The sequence below is a fragment of the Rhincodon typus genome, chromosome 12 (assembly GCF_021869965.1).
Source record: "Rhincodon typus isolate 14 chromosome 12, sRhiTyp1.1, whole genome shotgun sequence".
Lineage (NCBI taxonomy): Eukaryota > Metazoa > Chordata > Chondrichthyes > Orectolobiformes > Rhincodontidae > Rhincodon > Rhincodon typus.
Window position 1 is genome coordinate 16,449,623 of NC_063343.1, and position 20,751 is coordinate 16,470,373.

A 20,751-nucleotide genomic window follows, 5' to 3' on the forward strand; every position below is an offset into this window, starting at 1 on the left:
GACCCGAAACGTCAGCTTTCCTGCTCCTCTGATGCTCCCTGGCCTGCTGTGTTCATCCAGCTCTACACCTTGTTATCTGCAATATTTTTCTAATGCTTTTCTTTTTGAAGCTACTAGGAAGCCAGTCCACTATGTGATATTCAGAATGCATGTGTACTTAAGTGCTAGTCAGTCCAGATCCATTTTGGAAAACCCACAAGTATTGTATTCAACTGTTCAATTATTTCAAATTTGATTTGTTTGTGTGAGCCTGTTACTCATTCTGTGTGCTGTTTAGTTAAGCTTGGGTGTGGTTACAGAGAAAGAGAAATAAATTTGAAGTGGACTTGTAAGTAACTAGAAACATTAGAGTACAGAGATATTTTAAAAACACTGGAAATAAATTTTCTACTTAGACATAGAAACTAGTGTCACCTCTTCACGTCACCTTGGCTAAAATACAATGAGCATGTTGCTGAAAATATGTGAAGTAGTGTGGCCACTTCAAGACTTTGACGTGAAATTTTGCTCAAATTTCAGCAGTACTATTTTCAGCTGACATTGTTTTTCAACTTCGAACAGCTGAACTTTCACTCAGTAACAAAAGAAAACAACCAAGTTTATATAAAATAACCATCAACCAGTTTCAGCAAAGTTGCTGGCTGATTTCAGCTGTGTCTGGGTTGGTAGAAGAGTTTGGTCTTGTTCTGCAGTATAAAGCTGCTAAAATCTATGTGGTAGATAAGCAGGAGGCTGGAAGAACACAGCAAGCCAGGCAGCATCTGAAGGAAAGGACAAGTCAACGTTTTGGGTATATCCTTCTTCAGGACCTACATGGTGTTGTGGGTGGTGAAGGTCTTGGATCAGACTTGACGGGTTTTGTTGTGCTCACTTGATCCCCAATATGGATGTCAAAGTATGAAGCCACTTGAGCTGCAGCATGGCAGGGAGAATGAGCAATGGTGGCACAGCAGGGCAAGCTGCTGGAAGAGGGAGGAGTTGGGTGAGGGAGAGAGGCTCCTAGTAGAATGTCCTATGATCTTCAGGGAGAATTTCGTCCTCTCATGAAAGATGCCTGTATTGGAAAGAGCTGACATTGTTAATTAAATAAATCAGAAACTAATCTTTTAGAGATTAATTAGGATTTGCCCCTTTTAATGTATCGTTATATTAAGAGTGTATCTTAATATAAGGCAGATGGTCTCTTATAAAATGTTATGGGATATAGTTAAAATCAACTGTTTACTGCAATATAAAATCCTTTGCATAAAATATATTTTATCACTGCTGAGCTTTTTAACTAAATTTTGCTTCAAGCCAAATAACTGGTATTCTCTATAAAAGTTAATTTTCATACTTCTCAGGGTGAGAGATGCTGTAAAGCAAAATGATGGATAAATGTACCCTGATTAAACTTGATCAGTTTTCAGCAGCCCCTTAATTTTTACATGCTGAGATAATCAAAGGGAACAAGAGTTAGAGGAAGGCCCAACGCAACTGCATTGAATGCCTTATCAAGGAAAAAAAACAATAATTATCAGACTCTGCTATTGTACTTTAATTAAACTCTGTCAAACTCTATCAGACTATTCATAGGACTCTGCAGTAAAAAGTCTTAAATCTCTGAATAAATATTCTCAAATTTACACCAGCTATATACTTCTGACATGTGTTTCTGAGTCTTCGCTACAGCCTTTCCACAGATCCCTACAACTCCATTTGAACTATTTGTCTGAAAGGACTGGTAATGCCCATTCAATAAGTCTGGGACACATTTGTGCTTAGTTTTTGAGGGTTGGTTGATATTTCAGGAACAGCAGTGGTTGGTTTGGGCTCCCCCTCTCGTTTAGGGCTGGTTCTGGTCTTCTCAGTCAGTCTGATTATGCTCACTATGAGGTGCAAGGAGCTGGAGACGAGGCAGCTCGGCAGTCAGCAGAAGGTACTCTCTCATGACATCATTGAAGAAGGTGCAGAGACAGAGAGAGCTAGGGCGCTAGGTTTTCTCAATCCCCGTCTTCACAACCTATTTGAAGACTCTGTGGCCTGTGCCAATACTAGCATTAGGTGGTGGCAGGAAGAGCAAATGAGGCAGCAACTTGCTACATTTGGAAGTCACAGAACAGGGCGTTGAACCTTCAACTGTCAAATGCTGACCTCGTCACACTATGCCTTTGCCCTCCTGCTGAGCTATTGCCACTAAGTGTGTTAGAAGAATGCTACGCAAAGACATTCACTTGAGATGTAAACAACAGTTCATTCTGAAAAATTGTGGCCATTAGCGCCTAGCCAGACAGTTCCAGGCTGAAGGATCCCGACCCGAAATGTCAGCTTTCCTGCTGTGTTCCTCCAACTCCACACTGTGTTATCTCTGACTCCAGCATCAGTAGTTTTTATTGTCTCATAGATCATAGATCATAGAATCCTTACAGTGTGGAAACAGACACTTTGGTCCCACAAGTCCACACCGAACTTCAGAGCATCCCACCCAGACCCATCACCCTGTAACCCACCTAATCTACACATCCCTGAACACTATGGGCAATTTAGCATGGCCAATCCACCTAACCCTCACATCTTTGGACTGTGGGAGGAAACCGGAGCACCCGAAGGAAACCCATGCAGACACGGGGAGAATGTGCAAACTCCACACAGACAGTCACCCGAGGCAAAAATTGTACCCGGATCTCTGGTGCTGTAAAGGCAGCAGTGATAGCCATTGAACCACCAAAGTTCATTGTCCAAGGCCTGGCTGCATGAATACTGTCTGTTCCAGTTCTGAAGTTTGTAAATTCCAGAGTCTTGCTGGATTTAAACTTGGCTTCCAGATTTTTATCCATGCTCATGAAAAGATTGGCGGCTATTCCCCCTCCCCTCCCTTTGTAGCCTTTTGTAGTTTCTGTTTTTGTTTTGGATTTCTAGTATCAGCAGTTCTTTGTTCTTTTTTATGTATACTTTACTGCACTTTCAATATTTTTGATGTTATTTTTATTGATTTTCAGAAAGCATGTTGTGTACTAATCTTTCATTTAAACAAATACCTGGATATTTAATCAGTCCATAATAAATTTGAAACACTTGTTCTGTTTCCTCAAATTATGGTTTTAATTAATAATTGAAGCAGAAAATGTCTGGCCCTGATTTCTGTGTTGCTATGTTTGTTGGTGCATCATTTTCATTCTAAGGTGTCACTGAAATTACAACTAAATTTTTCTGAAGAAGGGTTTTGTCAGCTTTCCTGCTCCTCTGATGCTGCTTGGCCTGCTGTGTTCAACCAGCTCTACACCTTGTTATCTTAAATTTTAATATAGTTGATTTTCCATTTAATAGTGATGGAACTCATTGAACTTCAGTTGCTTCCCAATCATTTTAGAATTATATTGATCCCATTAGGTGTTTATCTAACTATCTGGTGTTTTTCCCAATAAAAATGTATTTTGTGCAAATTAAGTGGAAACATTTGCGAGAGGGAAAAAAGTAGGAGATTATTAAACGAGTGATTAGACAAGAAACTAATCTGTTGGCACGAAATATATTTGGTGGCATATGAACGATCTGTGGCTAACCTAACATCTGCACATATGGAGCACAAGACAAATTGCAACATAATATATATTTTTCAAATATCAGTGGGTGAAGGATGCTCTTGACTGATAAACTGATAAACTGAGGTACTTTTCTACAACATAATGAGTGCTAGGAATCAATTTTTGGGATTGGAGAGATGTACATCAGCAATTGCATTGGCACTGCAATCTCAGAAGCAAAACCATGAGCAGGTAATGGGTATAAACAATTTGCAATGATAGCTAGATAGCAGTGCCATTATTCATTTGTCAGTAAGGTGCACCAACTGAAAGGGCAGATAAGACCACTTTTGAGAGAAGACTTGTTCTAATCTAGAATCTAATCAGTTCAGGTGCACTTTACAGGGGGCTTGTGCTGTCTGTGAAGTGATTGGAAAATCCTCTTTGTGACTGAAGCCCTGAAATAGGACATAGCCTCAATACAGGCATGGGGATTGAGATGTAGCATCATTAGAAAGTAAGCAGCATACAAATTTTGCACTGTCATCTAATTGGGATAGCTGTGGTGTTTTGCCAAGCCATTGAGCTTGGTTGAATGTGAGAGTAGGGGACACAAAATTGTGAGAGCTGGCATGAGTTAAAGCTAGATTGAACTACTTGAAGTCAGCCTGCGCATTTTGAAAGGAAAATGTACTTTAGCTGGACAGATTCAATAATTTGGGACAGCAGGGTGGCTGATTGGTTAGCACTGTTGCCTGACAGTGCCAGGGACCAGGGTTTGATTCCAGCGTCAGGTGACTGTCTGTCTGTGTGGAGTTTGCACTTTCTCCCATGTCTGTTTGGGTTTCCTTCAGGTTCTCTGGTTTCCTCCCACAGTCGAAAGATGTGAAGGTTAGGTGGATTGGTTGTGCTAAATTGCCCATAGTGGGAAATGCAGGGATGGGGTAGGGGATGGGTTGCTCTATGGGGTGTTGATATGGGTTGAATGGCCTGTTTCCACACTGTAGCGATTCTATAAGTATAAATTAATTTTGATTTAAAGAACGTTAGTCGTGAAACAACATGGGAGAAAGTGGAGTTCTGACACTGCATCGTAAGCCCTGATGAAGGACGTGGGCAGGAGGAGAAATAGCATCTATCCACATGTGTCTTTGTCACAATAATGGGAGCAGATACCCATGAAATTAGATGCCATGGTCGAGCCCCAAAACTTACATTTCTGCAAAAAGCTCAAGTAGCTCTGATCAGTGAGTGCATTTTCAAATGCTACATTTCATCAAATGTAATGTATACCAATCATCTACCTATCAAGCTCTATCAATCACAATTCCTAATTACCAGCTAATGGAAGACAATTCATGAGAAGGGGGATTACAACTCTTAGCAGGAGACTGTTCAGGAAGCAATCCTGCTTGCCGAAGCAAAGAATGAAGAATGTAATCTCCTCATCTTTTGGCCATAATCAACACTGGGGACAAATATAGATCTCGACAACCATGGCCTATGTAAGTTCCAAAGTTTGTGAAATCTTGAAACCTTCCTAAAAGCAGGGAATGAGGAAGTTGTCTCCTGAAGTTCTGTTCAATTTAAGTTGGCAGGTGGGAATATGAGTGCTGAATGTTCTGGGTTGCTAGCTGCTCTTTTGGAAGAAGTGGGCACCATCCATGGAAGAGGAAAGCAGGGGGTACACAATGAGCTACCCTCAGAAAACTTTAAAAAGAAATATAGCCACATCTACCATGCCATTATTGTTTAGGTACATCTTTGGAGGTCTACAAGTGTATATTCTGAAACTAAAGTTTCCAAAATGTACTTCTATCATTTACCCTGCTTCCTTGCAAGTGACTATCATGGGCTGAATATTAGTCCAAGTTGCATAGAGATTTTTGGTGGATTTCTCATCATAGGCCTGGCAAGCTTTTTGCCATATCTTAACAAGCTTGTTTTATTAATTACCTACCACTTCCCTATGCCAGATTGCTCACCTCTGATTTACTTTCATTCTATCATGCATCATTCCCAGAACAATTCACCACACACCAGATATTCTGGAATTCACTTGTATCTGCTCCATCTTTAAAAGCCCATTACATCTCCAGACAAACTTTGTCAATCCAGTGATGTCATTTGCCCCAAACATGGCAGACAGGAGGAAATTTGTACCTGTTTTCCGGGCAGCATCCTAGATGTCTTTCTGGGTGGGGTGGTATTGACACAAGATTTCCTCTTCCCCTAGAAGGACTCTGCAGTAGACAAAACAGCCATTTCTGGAATCGAAGTCCATCATCTTTCACAAGCCTTTTTTAGGGAGGTCATGTGTCACCTAACCACAAAGATATCAATGCCTCGGTCCAATTCGCTGATCAGAAACAGGGTTACGTTCCATGGAAAAAGTAACAGAAATGAGAATCCAGGATAAATTTAACAGCCACTTGGACAAATGAGGATAGAGTAAGGAAAGCTAATTCACAATTGTTAAATGAAAATTATGATTAACTAACTTGATTTAAAAGTTTTGATGAGCTAATAGGTAGGGTCGATAAGGGCAATGTGGTCGATGTGGTAAATATGGACTTATAAAAGGTGTTTGTCAAGGTGCTCCAAAATAGGTTTATTGATGAACCTGAAGCCTGTGGAATAAAAGGGGCAGTATGAAAATGCAGTTGGTTGAGTGAAAGAACACAGACAGTAATAGTGATGGATAGTTTTTTTTTCCAAACTGGTGCAAGATATAAAGTGAGTCTATGCAAGGATCGGTGCTTTTCTTGATATATATTAGTGACTGTGACTTGTGTGTGCAATTTCTAATTATAAAATTTGGAACACCAATTGAAAATGTCACATGGCATGAGAATGCAAGAAATAGGGGAAGGAACAGACTATATGCTATTTTTTTTTCCTCAATCCCCTTGCTTCCTTTAGTAGGCAGAGTTTTGTTAGCACAAGTATTAAATGTATTCAAAGCTGGATCATCTGGAGTTGAGAATTGCCATGAATTCACATCCCTTTGAGTGAGGTAATATTTCCTCATCTTAGTCCTAAATGATAGGTTCTTTAGAGTCCAAGACTCCGCCCCTGTACTTTAGATTTTCCAACCAGCAGAATCAATTTCTCATTTCTATCCCGTCAATCTCAGTCAAAATTTTGTATGTTTCAAAATAATTGTCTTGAGTCCTTCAAATCTCCAGGGAACATGGACCCAATTTTCTCAGATTCTCATTTCAGGACAAATCCCTCATCCCAGGGACCAATTTAATAAATCTCCATTGTACCACCTTACATGTGAATGTACTGTTCTTTGAATGTAGAATCCAATGTTGTTCACAGTACTCCTGGTGTGATGTATTGGATTATACACATGCTGCATTAATTGGTGTTCCTTGTTTAAGTTTGTTTCTTGTGTCCTCATCCTCATGAGTCCAAAATGAGAAGTTTTGATGTCTTGGATTCTTTTATCGATGCACTATTTAAATGGAAATAGGCTGCAGAATATTACAGTACAGAGGGAAAGGGGTGCCCTTGTCAATGAATCAGAAAACATTAGAATGCAGGTATAGCAATTGATTAGGAAGGCAAATGTTAGTTAAGAAAGGATTGGAAGCAGTTCTAAGAAGGATCACTAGCTTGACTCTCTGGGATGAAGAGGTTGTCTTAAGATGAAATGTTGTTGGGCATATTCTCATTGGAGTTTAGTAAAAAATAAGTGGTGATCTAATTGCAACATAGGAGATTCTGAGTGAGATTGACTGGCTAGATGCTGAAAGGACGTGTTCACCCTTGGGGACATCTAGAACTAGGAGACATAAAGTAATGGTCTCACGTTTAAGGTTGAGTCAAGGAGGAACTTCTTCTGAACCTTTAGCCTTTGGAACTATCTCTTCCATTGACAACATTAAAGGTTGCAACATTGAGTATTTTTGAGGCAAAGTTAGTTAGACAGATGATTATCAAGGGAATCATGATTATGAAGGACAGACAAGGAAAGTGCTATTGAAGCCACGATCAAATAATTGACTTCATTGAATGATGTAGCAGGCTAAATGGCTGAATGACCATCTCTTGTTAGTAAATTTATGTTGTTATGTAAGAAAAAGGATACAATTCTACAAAAGGTATACAGAGAGACCTGATGGTTTACGTATACCTATTGTTGATAGTGACAGGACAGGCTGAGAAAACAGAAAAAGATTAGAATGCTTAGCTTCGCCAGTTGAGGCATGGAATACAAAAACAAAGAAGTTATGGCAAACTTTTATAAAATAGTGTATCACTCTCATCTAATGTATTGTGTTTAATTCTGTGAGTGTGTGTGCGTGTGTGTCCAAAATCTTGAGGCATCTAGAATAAATAGGGAGGAATTACAGAAAAACAAAAAGACATAAAACACATACATCTTTCTTCCTGCTTCCACATCATTTTGTTCATGGCTGAAAAGTTGCAGAAATGCTGCCCAACAGGCGCCCAACCACTTTCTAGCTCCATACTCATTTGATCCACACAGAAGTTGGGGATGAGACCTCCCATTGAAAGTTGTGAGCCTCTCAATAGGTTCTGGGATCTAGCTTTTAAGATGTTCCATGGCCCACAGAGTGACCTTTGCTCAGTTATTCCCATCTTTTCACTGCTTTTTTGCCCCACTCTCCCCAGATAACATTTATATTTCTTCAAGGGTGTCTAACTATCAGTACATTTTCATGCTGCATCTAGTGACTCAACTCTGGCCACCATAAGGGACATTATATTTCAGACATTTCAGTCCTGTGGATTGCCACTTTCTATTGCTTTTATACTGGCAGTTGAGCCATCAGCTGCCAAGGTCCTAAGTTCTCAAATGCCCACTACTATCAATCTCATTATCTGTCTTTACTCCTTTAAGAGACTATATAAGGCCTTTGGTCATCTGTGTATTTACCTTCTTACATTTTGACAACATTTTCTCAAATTTTGACAACACTCATGTGAAGGACCTTGGGATGCTTTATTCCATATAAGACACAGTATTGATTGTCGCTGTTTGATGATTTTTAGCTAAGATTGAAATAATTAGTCTCTTTGCTATATTCCGTTTATTGGAACATTAGGAAAGAGTAGGTGATGGAACCAGTGTTGTTACGGTGGAATGAATGGCCACCATCTGCAAAATAACAATGCAGTTCTGTGAAGAGTAATTTCTGTATAACGGTACTTTCTCCTGTTTTGTAAAAACCACTAAAAGAACCACGTAGTTTCTCTCATGTTAAATATGCTAATTGTTATACAACATTCCTATCCACAAAATAATTACTTCAGATCTGCACCTTTTTTTTCCTGGATGCTCGAGTGACACCCATAACCCAAGGCTACTGGATTCATGCAGAGAAAAGCATATGATAATTAATGGGAACAATTAGTGTTTTCTAAATCTGCTCTTCAAGTAGTCATTGTTGTAGCAGCGGAGAAAAACTGTAAGTGAAATTTTTAAGGTCACACTTTTTACACTGAACCTACGTGAAGAAATGTAATTATAGTAGAGGAAGGGTACATACCAATGCCCCCGCTTTCTCTGCTGCTTCTCAATGATCTCAACGGCAAGGAGGAATCAAAGTTACTGGGTTACTTTGTACCTACAGTGGATGAGCAGTACAGGTGTTTCTCTTCAGTTCATTTTCTGCGTCTTACCAAATGTTGTTAATCATGGCTTTGTCATGATATCATTATTGGGGCAAGATAAGAAGGTAGGGCCCAAAGACTACCTCAGCCAATATGGGGATCGAATTCATGCTTTCGAGGTAAGGCTATGCCAAATTCTTAGCCACCCACTCTAACTGGCTCCTTAAGATAATCTAATGAGCAAGATTTCAATTGGTACAAGCAGGGTATTGGAGCAAAACCTGATGCATCTCATTCACTACCAATAGACTGAAACAGCATTCCAACAGGTAATATAACTGCAGAGTCCTCTATATAAGAAGGCTTGAACAACATTGGTACTTCATTCTACTTAAAAAAGGCACAATAAAGGAGACTTTGATGCAGCAAAAGTTATCATTGTACATTGAGTGAAGCAGAGTCACAGATAACTGAATTTATACACAATGGATTCAAGCCAGAAATACTTTCCTTAGCATCTTTTCAGAAAGAGACAGAACCAAGACAGACAGACAATTGCTAAGAACTTACTGTCATCTTTATTAATTGTTCTCAAAAATCAGTGCCAGCATAAACCATCTTCAATATTGATTGCTATTTTCAACAAGGAAACAAAAGAATCTATACATGTATGCTGAGGTACTTCAGCAAGATCTTGGGGATTTTCAATGCTAGCTGTTATTTCTATGAAAATGCTGCTATTAAACAATCAATGGAATAAAAAGAAAACTGATGGGCCAGTAGCTATCATTCATGAATGGAATGGTACATGATGTAGTAGAAGCTGTAGAGAATTTAGGAATATCTTATTCTGTGTTTAACTTCCTACAGACCAAGTGCCCACTGTTGTGTAAAATTTAAACAGAGTAAAACACAAATCCGGGGAGGAAATAGTCTAGTGGTATTATCACTAGCCTATTAACTTAGAGACCCAGGTAATGTTCTGAGGACCCAGGTTCAAACCCCACTGCAACAGATGGTAGAATTTGCATTTAATAAAAATCTGGAATTAAAAGTCTAACAATGATCATGAGTCCACTGTCAATTGTTGAAAAAACCTGTCTGGTTCACCAACTTCTGTTAGGGAAAGCAATCTGCCATCCTTACCTGGTCTGGTCTACATGTGAATCCAGACCTATAGCAATTTGGTTGACTCTCAACTGCCCTCTGGGCAATTACGAATGGGCAAAAAATGCTGGCCAAGCCAGTGACGCCCTCATCCCATGAATGAATAAAAAGAAGTTGCACACGTAACATTGTGGTAACCTTAATTCTTTAGGTTTTCATTACATTTTTAACAGCAAAGAAAAATTAATGGCAAATGCATTCTTAGAAAAGCATCAAAATACTTGAACTTTATATTGTGCCTTTACTTCAATAAAGCCACTAATGTGTTTCAAAGTATTTTCCCAAATAGAATTCAACACTGAGTCACGTAGGGGATATAGGAAAGATGATTCAAATTTGTTAATGAAATAGAGTTTGAGGAGTATATTAGAGAAAAAGCAAGACTTTGAGAGGACAGCATTTTAGAGCTCCCATGATAAAGTGATTAAAATTGAGCTACACACAAAATCAGGAAATGGAAGCATGCAGGTATCAAAGAGATGAGTGGGCCTGGTGGGGTTTGGAAAGGTGGCTATTGGAGAGGGTTTCAAAAGCATAAGAATTCAAAAATCAAGGCATTACCTTATTGAGGGCCAACGAATGAGCACCTGAATATCAATGAGTGAGATTTTTTGGAGTCAGGCCACAGGCTGCGCAATTCTGAATGTTGTAAAAAGTTGGAACATTGGAGACCAAAGAGGAGTTGGAATAGTCAAGTCTTCAGGGGGTGGGGGAAGTGTGGTTACGGGTTTAAGGGAACATGAACTAAGGTATATGGTTGGAAATAGATTATGTTACGGATTATGCAGATTTGCAGTCAGAAATATTTCTCAGGATTAAATGTGACACAGGCCCAGGACTTTCCTAACATAGAACAAGGCTTCAGATGTTGGGACTGCATGGGTGGTTAGTGGCCAATAGAAAGGCAGTTGCTAGAATGACATTACAGATGTCATTACAGATGTTGGTCTTCTGGTTCAGATTGTAGTTCCTTCATTACACTGCAGAGGGAGTATTGAGACTTTAACCATGTAAACTGATGGTTACTGTGGGAATGTACATTCTTCTTGGATACAAAATCATTGCAATCAGATAAATCATTGGTGATTGGCAAGATGCTTGCTGCTGAATACACTCAAGTACTGTTTATCCATTCATTTTGCAGTGTGGTCAAACCATTAGGGGAAATCTCAACAACTATAGAGGCAGCACAGTGAAGAAGGGTCTAGACCCGAAACGTCAGCTTTCCTGCTCCTCTGGTGCTGCTTGTGTTCATCCAGCTCCACACCTTGTTATAACTAAAGAGGCAGATGTGTTTTTGAGCATTTAAACAGCTTTTCATATGTCAACTGGAATGAAAGGCCTAACAGGACCTCCACTGCCTCCTCTCTGATATACATATTATAAGTAGCTCATCTGAATCATCTTTTTTTCATCTCAGTTCAAACAGCAGACATCAAATCACTCCCTCTAATGAAGTTAGAGTATCTGGGATGAAACCAGATCTTCTATAGATTTAAAAATAATGTGACAACTCATTTTATGCTTGTAAGCATAATCAAGTATTGTTTAGTGAGATCAGAGTCTGTGCCCTGAGGGGCACTCTTATTGTGCAATGCTCATGTTCTTGACTTTGAGCTAGAAGGCTCTTCAGGGCATGTTATAACATCTGAACTGGTTGATTAAAATGTGCCCTGTTTAAATGAAAAGTGATCAAATTCCGAACAAACTGAGGTGTTAACTTTAGCTTTTCATTATTTCTGCCTTTTTGAAATGGCAATTATTATAACTTTGATTATTGTACCTCTGCAGATCTGCATCAGTATATTTATCTGACAGAGGGAAATGGATGAAATAAAAGCATTGGGTAATTTGTTGTGGCAGCAACAGTGACAACAGTATACTTAGAAATTAAACTGAAGGAAGCTGTGTGAAAGGGCTAATAAAGGATCCTTTGGTCTGTGCAAGGGAGACCTCTGATGTTACCTGACCTGCTGTGTTCCTCCAGCTTCACACTGTATCAAAACTGGAAGAAGTTATTTGGTCCATTCATGAATGCGTAGAACGCCAGGGAAATAAAACAGGCGCTGTTATAATTTGATGCTGGGCTCAGTTCGGGTTCTGTCACAGTCACTTAGAGTGAGGCCAACTTCCGTCAAAAAGACAGGTTAAGAAGCAAAGACCCCATGGGATCCAGGGCAATTTGGCAAGTTGGATCCAAAATTGATTTAGTGTTAACAAGCAGAGAGTGATGGTTGAAGGGTGTTTCTGCAACTGGAGTAGTGCTTGCTGCTGGATTTCTTACTGTTTGTGTACATTTATGATTTAGAGATTAATATAGGAGATATGTTCAGTAAGTTTGCAGATGACATGAAAATTGTTGGTACTGTAAATAGCGATCTAAAGGCCTTAGACTACATAATGATATAGATGGGCTGAACAGTGGCAAATGGAATTTAAACCTGAAAACTGTGTGGTGATGTATTTTGGGAGGACCACAAAGCAAGGAAGTACATGTTGAATGGTGGGACTCTAGAAAGTACCATGGTGTGCATGTCCAAAAATCCTTGAAGGCAACAGGCCGGGTAGAGAGGGTGGTTAAGAAGGCATAAAGTATACTTTCTCTTATTAGTTGAGACATTGAATGCAAGAGAAATATGGATAGTGATTAAATTTTTATACAAAAACTATTTATAACATTAGTTAGGTCACTGCTGGAGTTGTGTGCAGTTCGGGTCACCACACTACAGGAAAGATATCATTTTAATGGAGAAGGTGAAGAAATAGTTCACCAGGATGTTGCCTAGTCTGGAGTGATTCAGTTATGAAGAGAGACTGGATCAGTTGGGGTTATTTTCTTTAGAGCAAAGAAGGCTGGGGCAGAGGTATCTGAGGTGTATAACATTTCTGAGGGGGACATACAGGATATAAAGAAATGTTTTCTCATACTGGACGATCAATACTAGGGAGCACATTTTAAAGTAAGGAACACAAGGTTTAAAGTGGGATTTGAGGATTTTTTTTGGCCGTAGTATTGTGAGTACTTGGAACTCACTGCATGAAAGGGTGGTAGAGGCAGGAATCCTCGAAACATTGAAGAACTATTTAAGTGAGCACTTGAAACACCATAATAACAAGACTACAGGCCAAGTGCTAGAAAATATGTTTAGAATGGACAGATATTTGGTGACCAGCATGGGCACAATGGGCCAAAAAGCCTCCAGCCATTCTGTAAAAGCTCAATGACACAGGGCGCCCTGATGGCAACCAAGTGAAGCAAAGCAACAGGAGTGATGGGCTATCTCAATCCCAGAAAAATAGCAGCTCTCAGGGAATAAAATGGTCAGTAAATCTGCTTACAGCATCCGCAGCACAAGCACCAAACGTCCAGTACCTATCCAAGATAATGAACTATGTCAGGGCATGGAGTGACCTGTAAAATATGAAAGGCAGAGGAGGAAGATAAAGCTGGAAGAACACAACATGTACAATCTATAACTAAATAGAGCAAGTGGGATCAATTTGTGAGGCTTCATTTCAGTTGAAATGATCTTCCCACCCTCATATGAACCCACCATTCCCTAAAAGAACAGAAAAAATTTACAAGACTAGAGTTTAATTGACATATATGTGAGGTGTTGATAATGCAAACCAGGGCAGGACTTATACAGTTAATGGTAGGGCCCTGTGAGTTTTGCCGAACAAAAAGACCTTGGGGTGCAAGTTCATAGTTCCTGGAAAGTAGAATTGCAGGTGGAAAAGGTGGTGAAGAAGTAATTTGGCATGTATGTCTTTATCAGTCAGAACATTGCGTGTAGGAATTGGGATGTCATGTGGCTGTTGAACAGAGAGTTTGTGAGGCCACTTTTAGAATACTGTTTATAATTCCAGTTGCCCTTCTATAGGAGGGATGTTGTTAAACTTGAGAGGGTGCAGAAACAATATACAAGTATGTTGCCAGGACTGGAAGGTTTGAGTCACAGGGAGAGGCTGAATAGGTTGGGGCTTTTTTTCCCAGAGCATTGGAGGCTGAGGGGTGTCCTTATAGAGGTTTATAAAATCACGAGGGGGATTGGTAGGGTGAATACCAAAGTCTTTTTCCCAGGGTGGGGGAGTCCAAACCTAGAGGGCATAGATTTAAGGTGAGAGGGAAAAGATTTCAAAAGGACCTGAGGGGTACCTTTGTCATTCAGAGAGTGGCACTGGTAGTAGCTTGTGGCACTGGTAGTAATCCTGAGGTAACTACCTTTTGGAGGTCCTTCATTTCAACTTCCTTCCTTGTTGTCTATATTCTGCTTTCAGGACCTCTTTTTTTTTTACCTATATCATTAGTTGAAATTTTTTTAACCCTATTTTTGTTGTTGGAAATGTATTTTGAGATTGAATTCAGTATTCAAATTTACGCTTCCTGGTTTATACTCACTGGCCCCAATGTCTACTGAAGTTGCGTTTCCAAATGGCAGAGGGGAGGAATTGAATATAATGAAATTTTAACTCCATCGCATTTCATGTTTTTTTAAACAGGACATTGATCTTATTGGATATGGATGCCTTTTAAAAAAGAGATTTGAAAGTAGACATGAGAAAATTTCATGTTTTTATAGTTTACTGTAGTAAACAAACTAAAATCAACATTGACTAAACATTACTTAGTTGCCAACTAATTTAAAAAGTTACAGAAAGTACATCCCTTGTTGGTGTTTTGACACATTCAAAAACCCCATGTTGCCCTTAAACACTGCAACTGTGCAAATGTCTACAAGAACCAGCTCAAAATTAACCCACGCTTCCAAAGTACGTGGTTCTCCCTGGTTCCTTGAGTCATAATGTGCAGTGACAGCTCCTTCTGTCTCAAGAAATCGGGAACCAACCTTCAGCAGCATGGTTCTTTCCAATGATTTACATCTCCTAGCCACTCCAGAACAAAACTTCCAATGTCCTTAAATCTCCATGGTGTGGTGTAAACTGTGGGTTTCTAGTTTTTGAGTTAGTTAACTTGTTGGTTTTCTGTGTGTCTGAAGTTAAAAATTAACTTTTAAGTATTTCTGTAGCCATGTTGATTTATTGTGGAAACAGCTTTGGGACCTAGCTTTAGAGTGAATGGGTTTTAAGTGCCACTAATGTACTTTCTTTTATTTTAGATTATTTTGTGACCCAACAAAAGTAAACAATAAGGTCGTACAGTTTGTTAGAGACTTCTGGACCTGATTTTGAAACTTAAGGGAAACACCCATGCTTTATAAAGGAGGACATATGGGTTGCATTTTTAACTCTAGAGTGGATCAGTCCTGTGAATTCCTTGGATAAAATTGGCTGTACGAATATACGCTCCAGATTCACTGAGAGTGAGAAGTTGGTATTATTCTCAAATCACAAGTTTGGGATAAAATACTAAAGAGATTACTGTAAGCAGAGTGCATCAAAGCTTTTTCATGGAGCTATCATAGACTTGACTATCTCCAGTTCCAGCAACTTAAACCTACCAAGGAATTTGGGTGTGAGTTTTATACAAGTAGTATTTTGTGTAATTTACTAGCGATATGTTTTGAGTACTATATAAAGACTTTTTATTTCTTTTTAATTAAAATTGCGGATTAATGGGATGGAACATTTACTGTGTTTAAAAATCTTTATACTTGTATTATAAATAGAAAGTTTGATTTATTCTATTTTATCTTATTTTCTTTTGTTTAAATTTTTTAAACATAATAAGCAGTGTCTCATGCCTATGTTTTAACAAGAGAACACTTTATTAAAACCAAAACAAATTAAAATATGATCTATCAACTCAGGATCCTGTCTGGCATCTGACTTGACTGGTAATAATATCAGCTGGGATCTCAAGAATGATCCCAATTTTGTCTCCTTGCACTATGTCTGTCTTTCTCTCACTCTCTCCCTCTCTCTCATGTTCTCACATGCACTCTCTCTCTCTCCATCCAGGATATTTTTTTAATAGCCTATCTATCCATAGAGCCATAGAAATGATACAACACAGGAGGGAGCCTTATTTGATCGCACACAATTGGAACGGAAGCTTCCAAATAAATACCAGAGGAGTGAAGACTGGATTGAGTACACTTGGTGTGGGAGCTGGAGCGACAGAGGAAACCACAGAGAGCGGCAGCCAGAATGAGAGAGAAAGCGAGATGGAGAGAGAGCGAGCAGAAGAGAATGTCAAGAAGCCAGTGCAAGCGTGAGAAGGTGTCAGATAGATCGAGAGAGCCCGAAAGTAAGAGGAAGCCAGATAGATTGAGAGTAAGAGGGCTATCTCTTGTTCTCTCCAGAGAACCATAGAAATGATACAATACAGAAGGAAGCCTTTTTTGCCCACCTTGACCATGCTGACCCAATGAAACCCAGATGTCCTTTCTAACGCTGTCTTCCTCCACATGGCCCATAACCCTGCTGCTTACAGCACTTAGGTGCAGATACAGGTACTTTTTCAAATAGCTTAGTGTCTCTGCCTCTACCACCAACTCAGGCAGCACATTCCAGCCACCCACGACTTTCTGCATTAAGAAAACATTTTTTTTCTTGCAGCCCTCTAATCCTTCTGCCACTTAGTTTCAATCTATAACTCCTGGTTTTTGAACTCTCTGCCAAGGGAAGCAGGTTACTCTTATTACTCTAGCTGCACCACTCACAATTTTGTAAACCTCTATCATATCACCCCTCAGTCTTCTCTGTTCCAAGGAAATCAGTACCACCTCTCCAATCTCTCCTAATAGCTACAATTTTCCAGCCCTGGCAACATCCTAGTAAATCTTCTCTGCACTCTCCCCAGAGCAATTATGTCCTTCCTGTAATGTGAGGACCAGAACTGCACACAATACTCCAGTTGTGGCCTCACCAGTGTCTTATACAGCTTCATCATTATATACCAACTTTTGTAATCTATACCTTTGCCAGTGAAGGAGAGCATTCCATATGCTGCCTTCTTTAAAACCTTGCCTACCTGTACTGCTACCGTTAGGGAACTGTCCACTTGCACACTTCATCAATTCCTCTCAGTGTATTCCCATTTATTGTTTACTGTTTGGCCTCCCTAAATGCATTACCTTGCACTTATCAGAGTTGAACTCCATCTGCCGCTTTCCTGCCCACTACACCAATTCATCTACAACAATTTGGAGCTTACAGCCATCCTCTATATAGTTCACTACATGGTTCATTTATGTGTCATCTGCAAATTTCCCAACAGTGTCTCTTCCACATTCAATCCAAATTATTAATGTATGAAACAAATAGCAGGAATCCCAACACTGAGCCCTGCAAAACACCACCCTTGACAGCTTTCTCTTCACAAGGGCAACCATTGACCTTTACGCTTTGTCTTTTGTTACAAGGCCAACTTGGAACTGATTTGACATGTTTACCTGTATACCACAGGCTTTTACTTTTTTGACTAGTCTGCCATGTGGGAACCTTGTCAAATGCCTTACTCAAATCCATGTAGACAATATCTACCGTATTACCCTCATCGACCTCTTTGTCACTTCCATAAAGAACTCATTCGAATTTGTAAGGCATGACCATCCTTAATAAAGCCATGCTGACTATCCCTAACTAGTGCGGGACTTTCAAGGTGACAGCTAATCAATCTTTCAGGATTGAATCTAATAATTTTCCTACTACTGAAGTAAGACTGACTGACCTATAATTGTTTGGCATTTTCTTCATTCCTTTTTAAACTACGGAACCACATTTGTGCTCCTCTAGTCCTCCAACACCTGACCTGTGTCTAGTGAAAATAATTTTCAGAGCATTTGCTATTTCCTTCTTGACCTTTCAGTATCCTAAGGAACAATCAATCCAGCTCTGGCAATCTTCCATGTTCAAGGATTCCAACTCATCTAACACTTCCCCTCTTGTTATGAACATTTTCCAATATTTCACACCGCTCTTCTTGTATTACTATATCCACATCATCATTTTCATTTGTGAATATGGAGACAAAAAAATCATTTAACATTCTTCCTATATTCTCTGCATCTTCACACAAGTTTCCTTCTTAATCTCTGGTGGATCCTACTTTTTCCTTAACTACCTTTGGGTTTCCAATATCTTGCTTGCTAATATTTCTTCATACCTCTCTTTGATTTCCTTATTTCTTTTCTTACTTGATCTCGTAGTGTGACTGCCTTTTTTTTTATTCCTAAGCTCAAAGCGTAAAGCCTCATTTGTTTACCCGTTTAGTCATCCTTTCTCTCATCTGTAATTGATTCCTTAACCAATACTGCTATTTTGCCTCCTTTTTGGCACCCACTCTATCCTGCATGAAAACTGTATATCAAGCGACAGTGAGCTGCCAGTTTTGCCCCTTCTTTAGCCAGGTTTCCATTATAGCAATGACATCATGCTGCCATGTGTCTATCTGTGCCCTTAGTTCATCTGCTTTGTTTATCATATTCTTTGCATTGAAATATAAACAGCTCAACGCTGTCAATTTCCTTTGCTGGATGCTTTTTAATCCTCAGTTCATTTGTCTTTCTGACTCACTGAATATATCACTAACTAATATCCCATTCCCTAACCTGAATCTGACCCATTTAGGCTGACATTTTGATTCCCATCCCTCTGCCATACTAGTTTAAAACTCACCAGTGGAACTAGCAAAAGCCCACATGAGGATGTTTGTTCCAACTCTGCCGAGTTGAGACCAATTAGGCTTGCACAGATCTCATCTTCCCCAGAAACTGTTCCAACGCCTCAAGGATCTAAGCCCCTCCCTGGTACATCATTTATCCAGACACATGTTCATCTGATCTATCCTCTTATTTTCGCTATTGCTTGCACATGGCATTGGGAGTAATCCAGAGTTTATTACATTTTGAGGTCCTGCATTTTAATTGAGCTCAGAACTTCCTATATTCAGCTTTCAGATCTCATCCCTTTGTTTACTTATGATGTTGGTATCTATACGTACTGCGACCACTGGCTGATCACCTCCTGCTTCAGAATGTCCTGCAGCCGCTCCATGACATTTCTGATCCTGGCATCAGAGAGGTAACACCCATGCCCTTTGTGCCTGTGCAGCACTCACCTGTGGTGTGACCACCTTGCTAAATGTGCGATCCACAACATTCTCAGCATCATGGATGCTCCCATGGCAAGGCCAGTAGATTTGATTATTGTTTTTGGGTGTTAAACCTGGTGCATGAATTTCAAAAGCACAAAGGCTAGCTTTTCATTCCTTAAACCAAGATTGATGAGACTGGTTTTAGAAACCATACTGTAGCCCCAGCTAAAATCATCAAAACTAATGCTGAATAGAAATTAAGCCTGGGACTTCTATCCCTAAATACAATTATATCACCACACTTTATTCACCACACTCCTGCCCAAGGAAGAAATGAATCATAACAAGACAGATCTTAGTAATTCCACAGGTTGGATTACAAATTTGAACAATTAAATATGGAGAAACATTAAGAAGAGTTTATTTGTTGCAACAGAGTTGCTGAATCGGTAATGATTTTAATCCAAGCTTCAGCCAGATCAAAGGTTTGAGTGCACTCTCAGAAAGCAGCCAACTAAGCTTGAGTTACTGTATTTTAACCACTGTAACAATAAAACAGTAATGCAGGGACTCAGATATGGAAAGAATTATTTTATTTTTTGCCAGTTAGTGCTGCATGCCTAAATGAAGGTAATACTATACTTGCAAAATATATTTGAATTTCCAGTGTCAATTCAGGGTCCAAGCAAATCGATGAGACAGAAGCCAAGACACCTGTCTTGGTAGATAAGTTTTGTTTAACATATTTTTCTGATCAACCTACTCAGGGAGGTTATTACACACCTCTAGAGCAGGTAAGACTTGGACCTGGATTTCTCAGTTCAGGGATTGGGATACTATCACCGTGCCAAAAGAGCTGCTCCCACTCATGTTCCCTTTATATTTACCCAGTCAAGTAATTAATAAGTTAACCCAAATCACCCTCCCTGTGTAACACGAAGATCAACTATTTTTCTGTAGCTGAATTGAAAACTATCATTGAAACAGTTAATCATTAGAAACAGTTATTACATGGTTTTCTATTATTTATTGCATTACTTATGAACTAAACAGTTAGCTTATCTTTTAATTTTATATTAAAACAGGCAATAATTTTGTTCATGACCAGAAGTGCCACATTTTCTTCAGTTAAATGATGTATTAATTACATATTGTAATTGTTTGACTGTACAGTGTGCCACCATTACGGTATCCAACCTAAGTGTGTTCTTTTAGTGGACTTTAACTAATTAGTCTTGCAGAAAATATTCCTTTCTATCAGAAAAAAAGCTTTAATTCCATTAATCCTAGACAATTGGCTCCATGCCCTGGAGCTGAAAACCAATACATTTAATTAGTGTTCTACATAATTCTCCAATAAGTAGGATATTCAAATAATGCACTAACCTTGTGTCAAGGGTAGCAATATACTCCTTTTCAAGCCTGTTCTGTAATGTTTTATCAAATGTTGCTGAGTAACTGTGCGGGGAAGATGCTTAAAAGCTCAGCAGG

The 20,751-nt window shown here is 39.3% G+C and overlaps 1 long non-coding RNA gene across 2 annotated transcripts in view; it reads left to right on the plus strand.

The window, feature by feature from the left end:
- The window catches only part of LOC125484552, a 105,557-nt gene that overhangs the window by 57,221 nt on the left and 27,585 nt on the right, over positions 1-20,751 (plus strand). Inside the window, exon 4 of one of the 2 annotated variants that reach the window (XR_007263381.1) lies at positions 16,182-16,685. The exons of the other annotated variant lie outside the window; for it this stretch is intronic. This is a non-coding gene — a long non-coding RNA (uncharacterized LOC125484552). Of the gene's footprint in view, positions 1-16,181; positions 16,686-20,751 lie in introns of those variants that run through there. 2 annotated transcript variants of the gene reach the window in all.